The sequence below is a fragment of the Strigops habroptila genome, chromosome 4 (genome assembly GCF_004027225.2).
Source record: "Strigops habroptila isolate Jane chromosome 4, bStrHab1.2.pri, whole genome shotgun sequence".
Lineage (NCBI taxonomy): Eukaryota > Metazoa > Chordata > Aves > Psittaciformes > Psittacidae > Strigops > Strigops habroptila.
This window is the reverse complement of record NC_046358.1, coordinates 57,724,167-57,747,938: the sequence shown is the minus strand read 5'-3', so window position 1 is coordinate 57,747,938 and position 23,772 is coordinate 57,724,167. Positions and strand designations below refer to the sequence as shown.

The window sequence follows — 23,772 nt, the reverse complement described above, 5'->3', positions numbered from 1 at the left end:
GACCTGAAACAAGACTTTTATGCTTAAAAAATTGTGTTAAGTCATCAGAAAGGTTGGGAGGGGAGCAACAGCCTAATTCTCAGCTACTGCAAATGGGCACAGCTTTACTAGAGCCAGCAGAAGAACAGTGACTGATATCAGAGGAGAATTTGCCTTAGTGTTTACACTGATTGATTTCAATTGGAAAATTACAGGTCCTTAATGCTTCTGTTCCCTTCACTCTGCTCTGTGCAAAAGTGACAGAGATCTGGAAGCCATGTAGAAGACTCCAAGCATCTCACCACCACAGTAATAAACATTGCCAAATCTCATCAGTCCTTCTCCTTTGCCATATGCAATGCACTGCAGTATCAGTATCCATTTGTGCCTTTGCACAAACTGCTCTTCAGCAGCTCAGTGCTACACAGAAGCACCCTACCCATGTTATGTTCTGCTGAAGTCAGGAAATGACACCAGAAATGGATTAAACTTACTGTTGGTGAAATACGTCAGACATATTTCTACCTTGCAAACTATGATCTGAGCTACCACTAGAATCAGCAGGAGAAGATCTGCTGTAAAGACCTCCAAGCCATTTTCCTTTAAGTACCACCATTTCTAAAAATGGCAAGCATCCTGCCTTTGAGAAATCATTCTTTCCTCAATAGTGTAATGCTACAATAACATGATGATTAGAATTATAGGAAAGAACTAACAAAAGAAAGACAAAACCAATCAGATGCTTTCTTATGTCTCTAAATGATACATAAAAATCGTGTCTATCAGGTTCCCCCAGGCTATTTCAGGAGTATGCAGAACACAAAATGATGCAGATTCATTACAAAAAGTCTAAATCTAATCTACCTGAATTTAAAATGCCAGGAACCACATAAATGAAAGATGAGAAGATAGAGCTTGTATATTATACATAAGCAGAAACAAGAGTAATACAAACTGGAAGTCAAATAAAATGCTCAGTTTCCAAGAAATTTTAGGTGTATAACAGCACTGCAGAAAAAGGTGTCTCCAAACTGCCTTCGTGCCTTCCCCAGTTCTCAGAACGATGAGACGAGGCTGGCATCTGGGATTTCAGGGGTGGCTTTGCGGGTATGAGTGACACTTAACCTCCCCTTCCCATTCAGAAATGAATTCCAAACAGCCTGTGTAATGCAAAGGGAGGAGGTAGATACCAGTTATATTTTTAGATGTGCAAATTATCAAACTGTGTCCTTCCCAAATAACACAGGTGAATAATGACATATGTCATTCAAAATGGGCAATTCCAACTAGATCTACGTGGCAAATGCAAAAAATTAGGCTGATGGCAAAAAAAAAAAAATACTATTGACATGACTTAGTTCACCTATAATATAGCTGACAAGTGGCTACAAACATGTTGACAAGATCCTGAGAGATGACATCTCCCCCAGTATGCTACTATTATTTGCACCTTGCAAAGTCCAAGTGTTACTAAGCGCAGACAGGCCCATTACCTTTTTCTCCAAACTCACAGGAGAAAGAGAATGCTGTTATACCCACAAATACACACACTTTTTAATGTCTTATATCATAAACAAAATATTTAATACAACTGTACATGCACACAAAATCAGATCATTTGGAACACTCCATAATATAGCCTCTCTCTCCCAACAAGCAAGTCTTATTCCCTGCCATTAAAAGTCACACTCTGGTCTAAAACTTTCACCTGGAGCCACGCTTGTTGACTTGTTATGCGCTGACGTTTTAAACTGATTGCAGGAATTTCTCTCTTTTCTAAGTTATGCTGGATCAAAATCTAAACATCAGCAATGCTACTGAAAATACAGAAACAACCTCAAAGTCAGCAGACTCTCAGCAGCGTAAAACTAGCATGCAGATCAGACCAAAATGATAACTCCTGCTGACTTCTCTTGTGGCACAAAAATACTACTCAGCAAGAGTAAAGGCATCACAATTGGTTACCAAGTAGCTTACTCATATTGTGATACTGTTTCTCAGGTGATAAACTAGGGCATACTCATTTACAAAGATGTCCAAAATTGGCCCAAAGTTTGTACTAGAGTAAGGAGAAAGACCCCTTGATCTATAGACTTGTGCATTAACAAGTCTCTTTCTTGTTTCTCTCTGCCTTCCATTTAGTCTTCATGTTACTGGAGTTGGATTTCCTTTAGGTCTGGGCCCTATTCACTAAACTGTACTATATACCAATTCCATCTTGCAATCTCCTTTTCTAGAATACTGCCAAGCTGGCAATATGGTTCCTGAGAGACTACTTTCCCTGACATGCAGTATGCTATTTATTGACACACCACTGTTCCCATGCAGTTTTGCACCTAAGCAGTGAACTGGATAGCAGTTCCATATGTTGGAGCTGTTACACTTCTCTGGAAAAATGTATTACTTTGGGTAAATAAAAAGCTAAGAGCAGCAGGAAAAATATCCTAAAAATGCAGCCGAATTTGTTTCATCCTGCCTCCATCAGCAAATTTGGTCTATGACCTCTGCATATGAGTCATGCAAGTGTTTTAAAACTTGCAGTGATTTATATTTTCAGGACAGGAAGTTCAAGGCTTATATTTCTATTCCCCAACCATACATTATTTTTCTCCATACACAATTTCTTGATAATTATCTATGAACTAAAATGTATAGGCATCTTTTTTCCTACTTTGTGGTGCATATTAACCAAAACCATTCATCTCAATAACCAGTCTCTGTGTTCTTGGCAGATTATAGCTGATGTGTAGGTTATTCCTGGAACCATACTAGGTTGATGCTCTCATCAGTTTTAGTCATGGAAACAGGCTTCTACCAAGACAGGCATTGTTTGTAAAAAAGGAAATTCCCAGCATATCTGTCAGAAACAAGTAGTAGAGTACACCACTTTAAAAATAAAAGTATCTAATATTTATACAGTGCTGTTCATGACAAGACCTTTTTCTGTTCTACAAATCAAGTAATGCTTGTTAGAGCCTAGGGTTCATATCCTGCTGAGAAAGCACTCTCTCTATCCCTCTGCAGCACGGCTTCACTCCTGGAGTCCTACGTTTATAAACAGATAAAGAGCAACAAGTCAAAATACCACACAGGCACCAGGAAAAAAGGAGATCTCTCTCACTCTTCATGCACACAGACTATTTCTGATTCCACATTCAGTAACCTAACTTTCAATTATTTTTTCAGATAAAATCATTAGTATACACGTTACTGTTTTTCTGCCATCCTGCTGATCAGAACCAGTGACTAACTCCCACTTAAGGCAACTCCAAACCAAACAGAATTATTTCTGGACCTCTGTAGGCTGCTACATAATTGCACGACAGCTTCAGTGAACTGGACAGCCCATTTCCAAGAGTTTACAGCACTTCTATTATGTGGGCACACTCTGGAATGGTGAGATAAAAGGTAACTCTACAGCCCACTGTGTAAACCTGGTACATATTTCTTCATCTTTGGGATCTGGATTTTAATCCCAGAAATGGTAACGCCAGGGTTCAAAGCACATGGCCCATCCAAGGAGCAATCTGATGGTCAGTATCTAGGTGACCTAACACTTCCCTGCATGTCTTAAAGGGCTCTACTTGAATTCATAGTCTGCTTTGAAGAGAGGCAGCAGAAGAGGCTATTTTTCAGTTTCTCTAAACATTATTAGTTGTTAGTGGGTCCACTAACCTGTATTTTCTATGGTCTATTTGACCTGTATTGCAACACTTGAAAGATTACAAGGAAGATCTCACTGACTTGATTTGTTTCCTTTGCGATGCAGGCCTTTAAGAACCACAATGCAGATCTAGATATAGGTAAGTTGACTTTACCCTCTAGGGACCAAGTTACAAATTACTGTATTGGTTAGCTGCATCTAATTAAGTACTCTTTTTCTTCTTCCTGTAAAATTTAACAAATAATTCCTTCATTGAGTAAAAGTGTACAAATCTATCTCCACAGTTAAATTCTATAGGGTTCTGTATCTTCAGCACATGCCTCTGAAGGATATTTTACAACAGCAGAAGCAAAGTATCTCACACATCAGAGTTTTGACTGTATTGTGTGGCACTGTTGTGCTTCCTGCGTGCTCTCTTCAACTGGTCCTGCCAGGTAATGGAGAACATCTCCATTTTATTTCTCTAGAGAGTACTAACAGTGATGAATCGTTCTGCTTTACCTCATGGACAATCTTTGAGGTCTTGTGAATCATAGAATCATAGAATAGTTAGGGTTGGAAAGGACCTTAAGATCATCTAGTTCCAACCCCCCTGCCATGGGCAGGGACACCTCGCACTAAACCATGTCGCCCGAGGCTCTGTCCAACCTGGCCTTGAACACCGCCAGGGATGGAGCATCCACAACCTCCCTGGGCAACCCATTCCAGTGCCTCACCACCCTCACTGTAAAGAACTTCTTCCTTATATCTAATCTAAACTTCCCCTGTTTAAGTTTGAACCCGTTACCCCTTGTCCTACCACTACAGTCCCTGATGAAGAGTCCCTCCCCAGCATCCTTATAGGGCCCCTTCAGGTACTGGAAGGCTGCTATGAGGTCTCCACGCAGCCTTCTCTTCTCCAGGCTGAACCATACATTGGCAGCTCAATCTAGATGGAAATCTGTGTTCATCCTTGGAAAACCTTGCTTTAAATATATTTTCTGAAAGAAACAAACTTTAATTGATCTTAGTATTTATTTCTAGTCTGAATGAGTTAAAAAGCAGGTGAGGCTCCCCTGCTGAATGATCAGCTCAAGCATAAAACCTGATCTCTGACAGATTTGGATCCGTTTTAGAACTCTGCTGCAAAATGTTACATCTGCGAACAAGTTAATCCTAGTTTCTCTGTTAGACCTCCAGATACAACCAGGGACCTGAAAGCTTCTGGTTTTCTTCATATGTTTCCATTTTCATTAGTACCACAGGGCACGTCAGGCAAATCCTGCCCTTTGTTGCTTGTGCAGCCCAAGTGTAGTTAAGAAGTCTATTGTAGTAGCCAGGATGGTGTTCAAACCCTTTTCCATAGCTGTGATTGCTCTGCAGTGTTAATAGGAAAAGAAAGCAAAACTTTAATTTGCCACTGAGGTAAGCATTTACCGACTGCGGGCACAACCGAAGGTCAATACATCTCTGCTGTTTAAGAATTACAGTGGCACTTTAAGCCTCATGACACCAGTTTGATGCAGATAATGATGGTCATTATCACTATTTTAGGGATAAGAGAACAGACAGAAAAAGAGAATTTGCATGCAGCCTCAGAACAGAACCAGAATTAGGGCGGAAGGGCTGCTGGCTCCCAGACACAGGCTTAGTCCATTTCAGCATTAGCCCTTCACCTTGTCTAAGCTTCACCCACTCACCAGAGCATCACTCTCCTCTCACACATTTCATCCCGATTCAAGTTGGTCACCTCCAAAACACTCCTGTGACCTCGTCCATCCCCTCCAAGGCCCTTGTTTGTTGTGACCTTTTCACTCTCCCACTCTGGTGCTGCTGCCGCCACTTCCTCTCCACCTGTGCTTTCCTGGCTTCCCCCTCCTTCACCCTACAACTGCAGGCACAGGGCCAGAGCTGGTAGGTCCAATAGATCTTGTTTTCCAGATCCTGCAGGGAGCAGAACCAGAAGTTAAATGATGAAAAACAGTGCTCAAAGCTGCCAATCCAATTTATCACACTTTGAATTCAGGTATTAAAAATAGGAAAAGGACTATTAATTCTCTCTTGTCCCACTTAGAGTCACCTTAAATTGACTGTCTGAACTTTGCCTTAGACCTCTGTTTCCCATGTTAACTACTGATGTTACATTACATCCTAGAATGCATAGTTCTCAGCATAATCTCCAACTTTCTGTGATTCCTGCAGAACACTTTTTCCTGACAATCTCTTAAAAAGTCTTCACAATATTAGAACAAGAATCTGATAGCCTATGTTTCTAGGAACCAATGCTGTCAGAATTAAGTTTAAAAGCACTGCACAGACAAAAGAAAATTATTTACTGGATAGTCAAGGCTTAGTGTAATAAAGGGAAGATGTTGCCTTTAACAGTCAAAGAAATCTACCACCTTGTTAAAAAGTACCAACCAGCTAACCCATGTTGATGAACAAACAGATTTCCAGTTTCTGGGCCCTCACACAGTAAACCTGTTGGTTTATAATTACAGCTCTCTTTGCTTTGCCAGGGCAGGGGGAAAAGGGCAGGAGAGAGGCTGTGTTCCACCACAGTAGCACCTGCATGCAAATGCAGTGGTATCAGCTTAGGAGCTCCGAAGGGAACCGCTTGCCATAAGTAAATGCAGTTTGACAGCAGCTCCTAATAAGAGGAAAGAAATGAGGGAGAGAAAGAAAAGTGATAGGAGACAAAAAGGACTTTATAAAACAGGGCTTTATTCCTTTCATTTGCAGCATTTTCTCTTTGTTCTGTTTAAGCACCGAGCCTTCCAATTCCAGATACTGCACAAAAGAGATACCTGTCTAAAAAAGTTTATTTCCATCTGGAACTGTCTTACAAGATGCTTCACAAACTCAGCAGTCCATTATTAGGAGTAACAATGAGCTACCTCTAATTAATTTGGTACAGCCTTTGCTTCTGACACCAATCAAATCAATATTAGTGGGGAGTTTGCGCTTTCTCATTACAGCACAAAATGAGTATCAATCTTCTCATGAAGATTTTTGGACCATAAACTGTGTTTGAGGTCAGTGTAGTTGGCTTCCTACCACCCCCCTTTTTTCAACCAGGATGGAAAAAATATATAACGATGTGCTATTTAGTACCTGGATAAAAATCTACATTCAGGCTGCCTACACTGAGAGACTGAAACCAGTTCAATATGAAGAAATCTCAGTCTAAGAAAATAAAGATTTTTAGTAGCTCACAGAGCTCAAATTAAACACTTAAATAGGTAACACTAGATATTTCTCATGCTGCCTCACATTTCTCTATTTATTTTTATCTGCAGGATCAGGCCTGTTAGAGAGGGAGGCCTGGTAAGAATTGCCTCAGCCATCATTCTTGGTTACTTACATCTGTGGTCAATTTTCCACACTTTCTTCCATAAAAGGTAAACGAGGCACTGTACTTGCAACAGGATAATCTAAACAATATGAACAATGTTACTGTTAAAGACCATCTGGCTCATCAAGCACAGCTCCAGACTTTTAACTCCTTGAATAAAGTGTGGAGCCCTGCAGTGTAATTTTTTATCCAAAATGCATTTTTAAAATGGTAAAACTAAGAGCTCCTGGAGACACAAGGGATTCGGAGCGCAAGGAAATTAATTTTCTGGTTCTATCCCCTTGTATCTTACACATGCCACGATCCAGGCTGGAGACAAACACACGTCACATTTTTCTACATAAAAAAGCCCTCTCAAATTTTCCACGAGAAGCCTCTGTGTGTAACTGCTGCGTGGGGCTGGTGCTTCTGAAGGGAGACAAGAGGGTTAAGTATTTCATAATTCACTTTAACTTAACAGCCTGGTCCTGCCACTTCTTAAAAGGTAATAAAAGTCAAAGAAGGGTCACCACGAATTAGAAGAAAATGGGGGGGAGGGGTAAGGGTGAATGCAACCAAAGAAGGCTTTTGTTAATTGTACCCACGATTTCTTATCTGTTAGATAAATTAACAAGTGACTGGTCTCTGCTACAGCAACGTAGGCACAAAATAACCAGCAGGAGGGCAAGCCAGTAGGGAGAAAACAGTGATGCAGAAAGTCCAAAGAGCAGAGGAAGCATTTAAGCTGGCTATACACCACACACCACGAGTCAGACCACGGCTCTGTGCCTCAGTTTCCCTCCCACGATGGGGGAATTGCAGCCCATGGATGGCACTGGAAGAGTTCACTGCAGTCTTGTGAAGCGCTCTGAAATACAAGGCGGCAGCACGCACCGTGCCGTGAAGCAAAACAGCTCCACCAACATACAGGACTTAAATACTCTTAGACATTTAAAAGGCTATGGACTTCAAAACACACTTGGTTTTGAACAGAAAACAGACAATTAAATCTTGTCATCGGTCTTTGTTCAGCCTTCTCTCAGCTCTAACTCTGTGATCACTGTGCACAGAGTGGGTTAAACAGCTCTGCAGCCCCATCAGTGCTGGCTGTAACAGAGGGCAGGATTTTGGTCCTCAAGAAGTGAGTTTTTTCTCCAAAGAAGTTTTAGTGGCATTAAAAAAACCCAAAAACAACCAACTGGTTTGTTGAAATACTTTAATGCTTTTTATTTAATTTCTAAAAATATATTTGGAAGGCAAAGCAAAGAAAATTAATTAGAGCATAGTTGGATGTTTTCTTTTTGGGTAAACACAAAAAACTAATTTTCATATTCACTGGTTCCTTGCTTTAAATTCTGCATCTTGCTTTAACGAGAAACATCACCCTATCTGGTCTCTAGGTAGAACGCACACATGACTGAACCTTCCCCTACAGTAAATTCTTCCAGCCACTCCCAGAAACATGCGCCCACAACCCTTTTTCAAAGTCTACTCTAATTTTGATCAAATTTTCATTGAAGCTATTATATCATAAGCCCACTGCACACATATGCTAAATTCTTAGCTTACGAAATCCGTTTAAAATGCTAGCAGGGCTTTTTTTTATTTTTTAAAGAAACTGTATTTAATATGTGCTCCTGACTCACCAATTAAAAAGAAGCAGCAGTGTTACAGTAAGCAAGATAGGTCAGGCAGCTTTGTGATTAATGTGGTCAAAAAGTTAGAATTCATATTTAAAACTTTGGTTGCTCACACTGAAACAATTAACCCTATCTGCTGAGCACCAACTATACACCAGCCAAAAAAATCAACCCCAACATGCAGTTTTAGAAAGAAGCAGTGTTATATCACAAAACACTTATTTCTGTGTGTGTGCCTCCCCTCGGGGGGGGGGGGGGGGGCGAAGGGAAGAATCATCTCCACTTTATCAAGAGATTTGCTGGGTGTAACTCCTCCAAAACACATGGAGCTTTTAAGTATGAGATGTCAGAGAACAATGTGTAAACTAGACATGTCCTAGTGGCTCTTCTGCTGCAAAAGCATCCTGTTTTCTCGTGTACCAACTTAAAGCCCCTTTCCTTATACTAAAGCTAGTGTTAGGATTTGGAAAAGGAAAACAGAAATCGTTCGATCAACAAGGAATCTCTTGTTGAATCTCCCTGTATGTTAATGGGAACATCATTTTCAAAAGTGTCTGCCAATTATATTGTACCTCTGAGAAAAAATATTTTATTTTAAATTTACTTTTCTGCTTACCAAGCACTAATGATAGTAAGCATCAAATGCACTGTACGCAACCGCTGGATTTTAATTAAGAGCATTCCACAGGAATAATACTAACACGTGCTGAGTGATAAGCGTATATGCACTAACACTGTTCTGTAAAGCCTTAAATTACACGCTTCAGTGTGTTAGATTTAAATCCTAGAAGACATTGGCAGCAATTGCTGGGATTACAACTTTCAATTAAACCTAGAACTAAATTACTGGATTTCAAACCATTTCTTTAAGACACACCTGTCTGCTAAGCCTTTCACCACATTCACACTTAATAACCCTTAACATTTTTCATCTAGAAAGCTCAAACGGTCTCTCGAATCCCTGTCACTGCTCCATTTCACGTATCTGGAAACTGAGGCACACAATAATTAAATATCCAAACCTAACGCAGGAAGCTGTGTCCTGGCCACTGCTCAAAAGCAGTGATTGCACCTTGTTGCTCATTCTCACTCCCATATGGTCATCATCTCTTGCACAGGTATTCACACGGATTTATGATAAATTACATCAGGAAAGAGCTTCAGATTAAAATTAAGCAACCAGTCAACAAAAAAGGTTGGTATTAACCTATGTCAATTCCCAATCCCATTCATTCCACAGCCATACAAACCCTTGAATTGGCTCAAGGGAGGCGACATCCCAGGGGGTATGATCAGTGGGACCCTATCCTTCAGACAGCTTGTGAAACTGATGACACTACAGCATTAATGCTGGAACTTTCTAAAATCCTGCTGTGCACATGAAATTATGCAAGCTCAGGACAACATGAGCATTCAGCAGAGGTGGTGAAGAGGGAATGCGCACTCAAACCCCTATATTCCAGAAAATACAACCAACATTAAGGAATGGGTCTTCAGAAAGCTTACGGTAAAGTTTAGAAACTTCTTAAATTACACACTGAAGGTACCAAAAACTTCACATGGTCAGAGGCCAAATGGGAAAACTCACCCAAGGAAATATTTGGAGACAGGTTTAGTAAACGTACACAGAAAAAGTTGCCAATGACAAATTGTTGGAGGCTGGCAGAGCATTCTGAAAAGCCGTCATATGTGTTCCATACTGGTCTATATCTGTACATCTCTGGCCAGTAAGTGCTAAGCTGATCAGGCCTTCGTTTGTCTTTTTTAATGTTAACTAGCAGATATAAGAGATAGTTGCTATTTATAAAAAATGCTTAACAAGTGAAATATTAAACTAAAAAAAGAAATTTAAATCTAACATTCCTATTTAGATTATAAACATTAGAAAAGAGTCAGATAATTATACCAAATAGTGTAATTCAGCTTTTCTTTCAAGACCTGAAACTGTAAGGTTTCTCTGGAGACTTTAGATGGTCTTCTCCAATGACACACTCAGAGGCAATAACTTACCGTTTTGGGGCAAAGGGAACAGAAATCACACCGAGGTCCATGCATGTAAATTAACACAGCTCATTCTGTAGCCATTATTTAAGAGGAGTGCTCTAGGTGGGCATATTCAGCGTGGGATTTTCAGAGCCAAACAGTAGACTTGGCAACAGAATATTATATTGAGTAAGCGCAGCAAAATTCTCTAGTTGGCTTTGAAAACATCAGTCATGTTTCCATCTAACTGAAGAAAAAAGGAAGAAGAAGGGGAAAAAAAGAAAAGAGAAAATATTTCTTGGAAATAAAAATTTCCAAAAATTCTTTCCTCCTGATCCAGGACTACTCTCTATTTGAAAAAGTGGTTAATTGCTCCTTCCAATAACGTTAAGCTTACTCAGACTAAATCTCACAAGAAACATTTGACGAACTTTATATGAATTTCATATGGCAACATACTCAAATTTTCTTAAAACCTCATGTCCATACTCTTGGCCAAGCCACACCTGAAGAGCTGCATGGATGCTGTGCACAGTGGAAAAGCAGTGGGGGCACTGGGGAGAGCTTTGCATATGCACTTTCACACACCTGCAGTACTGTGCACAGTTCTGGGCACTCCTGTGCAAGGGACATATGGAGACCAGTGAAGGGCCACAGAGATGATTAATAGCCTGAAGCATGTCTCATGAGGAAAGGCCGAGAGAGCTGGGACTGTTTAACCTAGAGAAGAGAAGGCTCAGGGGGATCTCATCAATGTGCACAAATATCTGAAGGGAGGCTGTAAAAAAGGCAGAGCAAGACTCTTTTCAGTGGTGCCCAGTGATGGGACCAGAGATAATGAACACAAACTAAAACACAGAGAGGCTGTACAGTCCCAATCCTTGGAGATATTTAAAAGCCACCTGGTCAAGCTGTCTCCAGTTGGCCTTTCTTGGGCAGGAGTGCTGGACCAGATGACCTCCAGAGGTCCTTTCCAACCTCAGCCATTATCACTTCAGGCTCACAACAATCTTTGCAGCTCAGCAGTGACACTGTCACAAGCAACTGTGAATGGATAGAGACACATCATCCCCTGCCCATCACACTGCCTGTACGAACCCAAAGTCACAAGGCTCTGCTACACACAGTGATTCTCCAACTCAGAAATGCTCAGAGGGTTCAACTATTCATAAAAACCGGGGAACATGACTCCCGCTGCAAGAGCACAGAATTGAGCAAAGAATCTACCAGGCCATGCATGCCCTGAATCACTCTTTACACACACAGACATCAGGCAAACAACTTGCATTAAGGAAGTCTGAGCCACGTGCATATACAGGAACACCTCATTCTTCTCTTGAATTTTCCCACAAAGAGTTAGACTCACTTAGTACCCTGGTAAAAAGCAGTGTTGCACAAATATGCTCTAGGCATAGGATGTGGTACAAGCCAAAACTATTATTTTGTCTTTCCTCTTATCTCTTAGGCATATTTCAATAAACGTATTAAAATCCTTGTACACACCAGGATTTTTTGTATCTTGGAGAAGAAAGTGTGAAACTAACATTTATCAATTGTGAATAAAGTAACAATGCTCTCCATTTCTGGAGATTGACAATACAAAAGCAGGTGGTTGTTTTCTGCAGATGAAATCCCTGAAACTGCACATTCTAGCCCATACTCTGTAGTAACTGCTTTGAAGCAGAAATAAAAATCCTTGCATTGCTGCCGCTTCTGCAAAGGTTTTAATGACAGTAACAACAATGTGTGCTAACCCTTTTAAAGCCTGATGAACTAAAAGACAAGGAGAACTCTGCTGAACATAGAATCCTTTACAGTGCCTGCATGAAATAACTGAAGAAAACTGCTGCAGCTGATTGTACTGTCTCTAGGTCTTGGCATTCATTACTCAAGTTCAGTGGAAACTGTTCAGCCTTGAAGTAGACTGACTCATGTACTTTAACTTCTAATTTCCTGCAAACGATCCATTAGTTTTTGGCAAGTTTCATACTGCACAGTACTTCCATAAAAAGGGCAGCTCCCAAACTCCTCCGATTTCAACAGTGTTTTTTGTAACAGAGTTTAATGAAAGCAGAATTTGTACTCATGCCCCTAAAAAACTGAATGTGATCCCTACCTCAAAATGTCTGACACACTTATCAAAGGTAGATGAATGACTTTGTTCCTAAATGCTCTCTTCAAATGTACTTGTTGGGACAAATCCCACTGGGCTGTACTATACTCTCCATATGAGGCAGTGGGTATTTATCACAGAACAGAAGCTGGTTTAGATGCAGAGTGTTAAGTTTTGTCTGACAAGGGAAGTAAAACCATATTCATACTACTTACACTTCTCCCCAAACTGCATTACCTACTCCTGTACTTCTCTGGGTTTACAATGGCTGAAGTGAGCCACGTGATAAGTAAATGCTAATTCCATCACTTGCAACTACAATTGTTTTTAAATTTACTGTTCCCTTCACGTATTTTGTCACCAAGTGGTATCTGAAATATGTTAGTAACTCAAAATGGGAAATAACTGTGGCATCTCCAATGCCACCATTTGGTAACTGTAGATAAAAGTGGTCTAGCGAATGGTGACCAGTAAAAATATTCTTCTTTCATCCCCAGTATATAATTTCTTAAAAAATGAGAAAAGAAACAAAAGCATCGACACACATACATGTGAATACAGCTTTCAAAGTATTTGGTAGGATTTCAAATCTGTATGTGCTCCAGTTCAGCTGATACAGCAGGATAGTTTCCCCCTAAGATTAATTTCTTTAATTTGTGCACCTTGCAAGGTGTGGGGCTGATGCCTTCTGTTTAACCACACTCTAAAAATGCCAAACAGCAGCACAGATTTCCTCATCGCAGCATACCGACTCTCGATCCACACAAGGCAATCATAAACAGGTTGCAGTTTTCATGTTCATTCAGTTCCCAAGCCCTCTCTCCTGGGACCATCGGCAAGCACAGATTACTAACTGAGATTTGCAAGATACTTGATTCTTTGTAAGAACTGACCCAATCTCATTCAAGTAATTTTACTTAAGTGATACAACCGTCAAAAAGTAGTGGATTTTTGGCCACCATGGGAAAGCTTAGATGCAACGAACTGGTAGCAAAAAAGTTTTACAAAATAAATAGAAGCAAGCTCCAGAATGTTTTGAAAGGTTTGTTTTCAAGTGTTTAAAAATACTGTAACAGCGAAGCAGACATTGTGGGAACTTAAATAGCTATTTAGGCACCTGGACCAAACATATATTTGGGAGTCCAAAAGACACCTACCAGCCCTACAGAGACCTGCATCTCAGCTGGTAAAGTCCACCAGGTATCTAATTCTCTATTGCTGGATATGAACACAGATATGAACCTGATTCAAAACCAGGTGCTTATTTCCCAGCTTTCTTTCCCAAGCTACTCTGCACGAAGTATTTCCACTGTAAATAAAATATGCAAAGATGTCAGACCAAAGTTGTAATAATTACTACCTACTGCACAGGGCTACCTTACTTTCTGCACAAGCAGTGTGGCATTTGATGTTTCATGGCAATGTAAGTTTGCCTTATTTTCTTGGTATGGAAGTTACTATTTTCCACTTCAGAAAAACCTCTCTGCTCTCTTGCTGAATCCACTTGGAAGTATCCCCAAAGACTGGTTAAATGCTCAAACAATTAGCACAAACCTAACCCCTTTCTTTCTTTCTTTTTTTTTTTTAAACATGCTCTAATTTTCCCATTTTTAAAAATGTGCAATTTCTTGCTGTTAGGCTTAAGGTTCAGCCTGGCAGATCCAGTTCTCACTTTTTCTACTGCATTTTCAAGCCTTAACATAGTATGTGCCTGATTTAGTCCTTAAGCTCTGCACACTCTGACTTGGTCCATGTATGCACCTCTTTGAGCACATGAATGGTTTCTTGACTTGTCTACTTGACTTGTCTACTTGCATGCTTATTGTTAAGCATGGAATTAAGTGGTTTGTCAGACTGATTCCAAGTGCTTAGCATCTGAACAGCATGAATTTTTGCTCAATTGAGCAAGAAAACCTTTCCCAGAGCTTCATGTCTCTATCCATACTAACTGCCTACATACAACTCTACCTGCCTGACATAAGAATAAAATTTACAGGCATTTTTATCTCTCTGGGATTTATAACTGAAACTGAAGACCAATGGTTTAACTGGGGAATCAAATGAAGCAGAGCTGGTTTACTAGTCATCTAGGGGTTAAGCTAATTTGTTAGTGCCCTTGCTGTTTCTTGCTGTCAGCCCCTATGCATCCACTCTTTAAATTCTGAAAAGAACACCGACCTTTAATCTGTGGTATTAGTTCCTTTGACAAAATGGAAGATTATGTCTTTTTCCCACAAGCCTTCATGCGAAGCTTAGCCAGCTTCCATCTGGTCTGGCTAATTAAATGTAAGTTAACATTAAGTTAAGAGCCAGCTCCAGCCCACAGACCTTCTATTCTGCAACTGCAGATTTATTAATTGGCCAAACTATTTGAGTATTTAATTCCAGTTTTTGATTACTTCTATTTTCTTCACTCTCTCATAAAAACAAGGAAATGTTTTTGAAGACATATTTGCATAATTTCAGCTCAGAAACATAAAACATTAAGACATGCTAATAAGAATCTGAACTGCCATAAAATCGTCGGGTTTTTCTCTTCTGTATTTGACATGTTAATAAAGTATCGTCGTAACAGTGTGAAGGATCTGCCTATTATGCACAAGATCTGGAATCACTGGAGCTGTACACTTTTAAGCTGGCCGTGACCCACAATCTGGCCCTATATGTACTAAAACTAGAACCAGTTGTTGTATTCCTTATTCAGTCAAAACTTTCTTTGACCTTAACGGGCGTCCTGTCTGAATGAAGAACAAAGGGATTAGACCTAATATGGGGAGTTACTAATTGTAATCATGCCCACAGTTAACTTTTGATAAAATTCATTTGTAAAACTGAAAATACAGATAATCTAAGTCAAAATGGTGCTTTGCACTATTCTATTTTTAATATTAACTCTACATAGATCTTGTACCTAACCTGTTTTGCTGTATTTAACATTAAATGTTAAAGAGGAAAACTATAAGCTTCAAGACTTAAAATAAATAATGTGGCAAAGTTAGATTTACAGATTTGTTTTAACACCTGACATTACTTTGAGAAAAATTCTTATTAAATAGAACAGCTTAAAACCTCTTAACCAAATCCTCCTTAGAGACAAAGATAACATTAAGAAACGCTATTTCTTCACATATTAATCTAATGCCTGCTGCAACAGTATGAAAAGCAAATTAAAAAATGCAAATCCCAGAAAACTTCTGCCTATTTCACACAAACAAAAAAAACCAGATTTTTTAAAAAACCCAAACAAAACCAAGAAAGTTAAAAGTTCAGTTTCATGTGAAAATCCAAACCATATCAACACATGCAACAGAGAGTTTAAAAAAAACCCCAAACAACAAAAACTGTGACTGGCACAAACTGCTGTCTGATGGAGTAAGACTAACTGCTGAAATTAGGAGACCACTGCTAATTTCCACTTCTTACCCTGCAGAAGATCATATGAGTAAATTGGCTCAATTCGCCTTTCTCTGCCTCAGTTGCCCCAGGTAGATGGTATGGATAAAACAAACATTTCTCCTCTTCTGTGCTCACTCAAAATTCTCAGGTGCTTAGAAACACTCAGATGAAGATGTTCTGTGCAATGGCTGACTATTAGCAACTATCATTATGCTGGAAATAGAAACGGACAAGTAATTCATTTCTAAGAGACTGTGAAAACAAAAATGATGTTGTTACAGAGTCCAAGACCAAGAACAGACAAATTATTTTTTATTAAGTTTAGTTATAATATGGGATTTTCTCGTCAACTTATTTTGTTCCCTCCTTTGCTCATTAAGGTTTTTATCAAGCAGGTCGTTAAAATTTTCTCATGAACCTCTGAATCTCCATTTTATCCTCTGCCTGGCTTACTTTCCATTTCTGCTCTTACTGTACACACCGACTCTGTTTTCTTCACAGCTCACCCTGGCAATGCTGTTCTGCACCTTTTACTTGGACACAAGCAACCTAGCTCAGAACATCTCATAAAATCCACTGGGATAACTCCCTCACGAATGAAATATGAGACACAAAATGCGACCTAAATTTACTAGCCCTACTCTAAGACTAGACACAGCCGTCTTCCAAAGACCCACTAAGATTCAGCTGATATTCAAAATATCAGGCTTGCAGTACAGTGAAAGACTGAGCTCCATTCTGACACACTTCTAGCTGATTCCTGTGAACCAATTCCTGGCACTTACTCGGCTCACGCCAGCTTTCCTCGTCAACTGGAGCCACCTTGTGCCCTTTAGAGTACCTGCACCCTCCTGTCTGTTTAGAAAAATTTGTATTTACATATTGCCATTCTGGTGCGTGTGACACCTCCTAAAACGTATTTATTTGGATTCTCTATAAATTGCTTCATTTGTGAGTAACTGTTTCGAGCCAGTTAAACATGAACAAAATAATAAAGATGCAAATCAACTGGATGCCGATTATTTTTTTTCCAATCTAATGCACCACTGCAGTGAGTTTTTAGGAAGTATGCAAGGCACTAAGTCACTTTGAACGCTCGTGGTACAATGAGGAACACCACCATTATTTTCCAGTTTATTATCTGTTCTTACCTATAATTGAGAATTATAACAAAGCAGTGACAAGAATTCGAAACCATGAGCTACTTCACTGCATGTTTTATTTTGTAGTAAAACAGTAAAATCTCTTCCTCTGCAGTAATGAATTTGAGAGTACAGCATACAGCCTTAAAAATGTTTACAAATGCTACAGTTCAGATTTGGCCTCTAGCCATAAAATTTAAATCCAGCTTTGAAACATTCCCAAAACTCAGAGCTGAATTTTTTTGTGTGTCTCGTTATAAAATAGGGATCACATGCACCAAATAGATCTGGATGTATTTCCAGAGGCTACTGGGGCAAATCTATGCCAAATCTACCATATTCATGTTCTTTTATTCTAACAGGATCAATATCAAATAGGTTGAGAGTATGATAGTACAATACATATTTCCTTTCCTTCTCAAAGCAAGGGCGATTTTCTTTATTCCAAGTGGGGAGGACAGATGTGATCACACCTTCCAGTAAAATTAATACACACCATTTAAACACACAAGACCTGACATTTCTTCTAAAGCCTGAAAGCATAGGCCACAAAAAATAACCCACAAAACCCAAACCCCTGAGCTACTTAGTTACAACAAAACCTGTTCTGGCCTTTTACCATTCTTCTTCTTCATGCACTCTGACGACAAGTTAGGCATATCATCTTTTGAATCCAGTACTGCAATACATTATACTGCATTTACTCTGAGCACTCTGACATTATCATTATCTTCTTTTGTGCCCGACAGCAACTGCAGCTCCTATAATGCCATTATTGTAATTAAGAACAATCTGAACCATTGACAGCATTGCCTCATTTGCTCTAGAATCCCCTGTGCATTAGTGTTCTTCTAAGCCAATATTTCACTATTAATAGTTTGCTGCTTTAGAATTGCCTACGGTTAAAGGAAAAAAAATTATCAGGCCTCAGCCTAACTCGATGGCTAAAGAAGAAACTTAAGAAAAAAGAAATGAAAGGCTGTACACTGGCAAACTGTTACAGCTTTTCTTCACACATGTTGAAAATGGATTCACATCCTGCCAACCTATTCAGGCCGTTACCCAGGTGAAGAAGGTTATTTTGGCTTGCTTCAAAGGGACCACCTGTACAGATACAAAGGAAAACATCTCTTCTCCCACTAAATGTACCCAAAGTACTTCTCTGTCAAAACTCTCCCTTTCATTAATCCAGCTCACAGTTGGATAAGTAGGGCACAGCAATTTAGACATTCTTGTCTGGGAAATTCTGACCTTAACATCCACCCTTGCTGCACACGTGCTCTCCAGGCTGCCTGTACCCCTGCCTACCTGTTTGCAAAGCATGACGCCCGCTTGTTTGCTGAGCCACAAAGGTGACCACCACCATAGCCCTGTAACTGTCTAACACCCAAGTCTTTGACTGTCTGTAATTCCAGGGAAACAATCAATCATGAGCTAAAGAAGTGCAGGTACCACTGGCAGAACAGCATGACAGTAACGTGTAGCTCTTAGAAGCCAGGGCCAGAAAGCCCATGGCCAGGTCAGGAGAAGCAACTTATATTTTTCCTTTGCAGTACATGAGAAACTGGAGTATTAAGTCGTAACATAAAGGAAACCAGCCGTCATTACCTGCACACTATCTGAAAAGGGCGATGTTGCTTATCAAACGTCACCTGTAATATGGAGCTTTGTCTAGTTTTAGTAAACGTTAACACAGAAAAGCACTATATGAAAATGACCAAAGAAACTTGGCTAGTAGAAAAGCCAGGTATCTCCAAAGGATAATATAGGAAAAAAGCATGAAAAAAAATTATTTTGCCACTCCCTTTCTCCAGTCTGTTTCTAGTCACCTTCATCTGAATTGATTGCTTGGCTTTGGTGGCTGCAGCAGTGCACAGAAGGCCAACTCTAATAATTACAGCACTTCTGCATGTGAAGGCAGGCAAAAAGAGATTCAAGACCGCAGTACAAATACCAAAGCCAGGGTGATGAATTTTCTTCTTGTGACCACACGTTCCATTAAAAAAATATGAACCCTATATTAAAGAAACATTCAGGAAATTGAAAGGTGTAGGCTGCATTTAGGATTTTTGATGCTTTCAAAGCTTTTGCAGTGTGAGATTGTATTTTTATGTCTGGGAAATCTCAACCAGTCTAGAGAGGAACAGCTGCTCCTCAATCTACCATGCCTTGCAGTCTCTGCTCAGAGCTTTTGAAGGGGAGCAGTGGTCAGTGACAATTGTTGCACCCCCTCTCCTACCACCCTGACTAAAGTCCCTTTTTCCAAGTGGAATTTCATAGGTTTCACTATGAATAATGGTTAATCTCACCCACCAATGGATCAGTGCCATAGACTACTCAATCACTCCACAGGAAGAGAAAAGAACAGAAGCAGCTCTATGCTAAGCAGAAATCAGAGTTAAGTCCTTTCTGGCTTAACTCTGGACTGTTAACATGGACTTAACCATGACTACAGCTACCAAGAATGATTCACAGAAATAAATATTCCAGGTGGTTTTATTTGCAAAAACAAGATGAGTAAAATATTGTCAACTGTGCTATACTATGTGGTGTGTAACACACAAACACCAAGAAGTCAGGAAGAGAAGTGCAACGACTAAGAGCAGAGCAGTATTGCTAACTCATGACCAATATGCTCCCTTTAATTCTGCATTAAATCCACATATATGACAAGAACGTTTCATAGCACCACGTGCAATTATTTCACAGGGACTACTACAAAACTAGAAGGAAAGCAGAACACTTGGGAAACTGTAGAGCCTTGTTACTTAATCCTGCAATTCTTTATATTTTGAGTAAGGTCATCACTTGGTTGAACAGTGGCACATTCTAGAGCCAGGTGCAGGATTTGGGTGAACAGATGGTGGCTAATCTTCCTAATACAGCTCTGACAACACAACTCACTCTTGACCAGTCACATCCCTGGTTTTCTTTTTTTTCTGGCCCTTGGATTTCTCTGGTCTATCACAGGTTGTCAAGGGGTACTTGCATGGTAGACAAAGGATTCACATAATGCTGCTGATCTGATTTTGCTTTTGGTCCAAGACATCTTTTGTTTGTGTTTTAGTCTGGTCACCAGTGTGAATTAACTCACTGGTACACTCAACACACATGTACACACCCAATCCCAAGAGGGACAAGGGTATCCAAACCAAGTAATGTTATCTATTACAAGTACTAGCACACCAAACAGAAAATGTATGATGACACATACAAAGAGCAAGGCTCGGAGTACAACTACACACTCAAAAAAGCACAGCTACTACAACTGGAGAAGGCACAAGGAACACACAGAGGGCAAGCTGAGCCTTCAGCCCCACCCCAGCCCTGCATTTGGAAGAGCTGCAAGTGAAAACGTGAAGCACTGCAAAATATCCTGCCTTCCAGCTCATCCTCTCACGCAAAACGGCATCACGCTGCTTCCAGCACAGCACTGACTGCACCTAATCCAGTGTTAACTGTCCTTTCAAGAGTCATCTCTTTTTGGTTTTGGCTGCCAGTTTAGCTAAGAGAATAGCCTATCATTAGGGATACAAGTATATTTTAATAGGAACTGGTGTGGGGAGGAAAAGAAAGAGGACAGAAGCAGCAGATGGAAAGGCACGAATATTTTAGGTATACCTCAACCACTGCTTTTCTGCAGTTTCACTTCATGTAGAACTGTGCCCTACGACTGCTGATTTCACCTTCAGCAACATCAGCATTCTGCTAAAAAAGACTGCAGAACTCTGTGGACTAAATTAAAAGGAAGCACTTGATCTCAGATGCAGTGAAGTAACAGAAGAACTGGACTGCCCTTACCTTAATCTCTGTAGAAAGGCAAAGAGCCCAGGTTAAAATATTTGGTCTGCAGGGAGGTCATGGTTTAGTAGTTGCAGAAGGCATTAAAGAGAGAAAATAAAAAGTAGGATATATCCAGAGATTCTGTCCAAAGGAGATGCACAAAAGCACAGACCTGTATTTACAGGAAGCTGCCTTTAATCTATGGGGTTTCAGAAGATGTAGAATCCCACAAGCAGTAATCAAACCCAGTGAGAACTTCTCTCTTGGTCAGAGTCTCGAACTCTTGGTCTTCTCCTGCCTTCAGGGCAGATTACTTAAATGCTAATGGAAATGTTAGAGTTCTAAAATCACAGATCCTCTTTCTTGACAGCATGCTCACTTTACTAAGGATGAAAATGAGAACTTCATATTTACTCTCTTCTACAGCTTCACTTTGTTATATTCACCTTCACATTGAAAACTGGGTGCATGTTTTTATGAGTCTGATATCAGGGATAGCATATTTAAACCTGGGGATGCAAAAAAACCCCAACACTGAAATAAAGGTACATCACTTTGAGCTGGTCTCTAGCTGTTTTTTTAGTTCTTTCCATGGTACCATCATGCCTGGCCAAAGGTACAAGCTTGGTGGGCCAGACCAGTCCACCTTGCCTCAGCTGAGATCCTGAACCATTAGACAACTGAAACGTTAGATGATCTCCAGAGGTCCCTTCCAACCATAACTATTCAGTAACTCTGGAACCCAACCTTGTCACGTCTCTGTGACAGCACAATCCAACTGGCAGCTTGTGGCCACCACCCCTTCCCCACAGATGGGGAACAGCTGCTGTAGCAACAAGCACTGCCAAACCACCAAGCACCTTCATCCATGTCTGCTCACAGGACCCTAAAGAGCTCAGCAGTGACCACTGTGACCAAGGCAGCACAAGGAGAGAGGAGCAGCTGCTGCTGAAGAGAGGAAAGGATGAACACTGCCTTAGGGGCAATAATCCTCCTTGCCCCTGCCCTCCAGCCCAGTCCCCCCCAGCCCAGCAGCACCTCAGAGAGCAGCCGCTTTCTGCAGCCAGACCCTTGCTCTGCTCCTCTTCACCATCCCCCTTTCTTTGGCCCATTCCATGCAAGTTCAGTTTTATCCTATACGAAACCTATCGGCTCAGACAATGAAGAAACTGCTCAAATGCGAAAAACACAGGAAATAAAAGGCATACTTCTGTAGCAGCTGACTTGCCCACGTAATTTAAGGCTGCTTTTGGAAGTCAAATGCAAAAACAGTGTTTAGTGGCTCTATGCCCACACGCAGGTAGTCAGAGAACAACAGAATTAATGGCTATACTGGGTCAGAACCACAGCTCAAAGCTCAGGATCCGGCCCCTGGCAGAAATGCATTCTTAACAATACAAACAGGGAAAGGCAAACCAACTGAATTTTTTCCCTTGGTATAAGCTTTCTAATAGCCATGGATTTCATTACGGGTATTTCATGATTTCTGAATCTGAAATGTCTCTGATGGCCTACATGATTCATGCACATGTGGGCCGCTGCAGCTGTTTCGTTTTTCCATCTAGAATCCACCCAGACCCACTTTTAGCCCCATCCCCCTTTAAAAAATATTTCTGGCATCCAAAACATTGTATCGCAAAAGGTTTCAGAACTTAATATGCATAGAGGGAAACTAATAATTCTTTGTCACTTTAGTTAGTTCAAAAGCAACCAGATGTATTTAACAACTAGAGTGCTCCTGTGGGAACAGGCAGGAGGACCTGGCCCTGTGCCCTCTTCACACACATACCCTACAGTGCGCATGGGTCCTCCTGTCTCCAGTGAGACACCACCACAGGCACTTTTGCCTCCTCTTTGGCAGAGAAGAGGTTGGCAGTGCTGTGTTTTGTGCTCATCTCAACACTGCCAGTGCATTTTACGTATCCTATGTTTTACAATCCTATATGAGCTAACTCCTCCATGTATGTTTTACACATGCTAGGAGACATTCACATAAAGCAGGCACTGATATGCTCAGCTCTACCACAATAGGCTATCTCTGGATATAGACTCAATAACCTGAAAAGAAAAAAAGAAGAAAAAACCTCCTTAAACTAAAACCCTAGAAAAAATGCACTGGCTAAAATTCCAAACAAGATCATGAGTCCTACCAAAACTGAAATGCTGGAAATAATGTTAAAATGCAGATCAGAGGAGGAAAAAAGCCAGAAAAGTATGCAAGATATACAGATAAAGAGGTCTATGTTGCAGTTATTGCATGCAGGGACTCCTTGCACTATTCGTGATAGTACAGTGCCTAGCACTGACCCTCTGTTCAGCCACATATAAACAACAATACATCCTTGACTGTGTCTCAGAGATAACAACTAACAGTGCTTATCAGTTTCTGATTATTGCAGAGAGCAACACTTGTCAAAAGAGAAGACAGAGGCAGGGAGAAAGACCCAAAAGCTATCAAAGGCTACAGTAGTTACTCTTCCACTTGCATAAACCCAGCGCGGCATGGCTTGACAGATGACAAACAGCTTCAAGCATGTTGGAGCTGTGATTTACATATATGCCTGAAAGCTGCAGCCGGAGGGCTACTGCCATCACACACAGGCAACAGTTAGGGGTTCTGCCTATGTTGATAGAAATGTTTGAGAGGCAATTATCTGCCCTTCTACTGAGCAATCCCTTCAACGGTCAGAGCAGAGAGGCCTCCCCCAATATCCCCTGACAATTTGGATTCAAAGAAGGAAACAAAAATACAATGCTCT

General features: G+C 40.5%; 1 protein-coding gene across 2 annotated transcripts in view; it reads right to left on the bottom strand.

Moving 5' to 3' along the window:
- Positions 1-23,772, bottom strand: part of PARVA (parvin alpha) — a 68,982-nt gene that overhangs the window by 38,554 nt on the left and 6,656 nt on the right. Inside the window, exon 1 of one of the 2 annotated variants that reach the window (XM_030484051.1) lies at positions 5,323-5,419. The exons of the other annotated variant lie outside the window; for it this stretch is intronic. The gene's annotated coding sequence lies outside the window, so the exon portion shown is untranslated. Of the gene's footprint in view, positions 1-5,322; positions 5,420-23,772 lie in introns of those variants that run through there. 2 annotated transcript variants of the gene reach the window in all.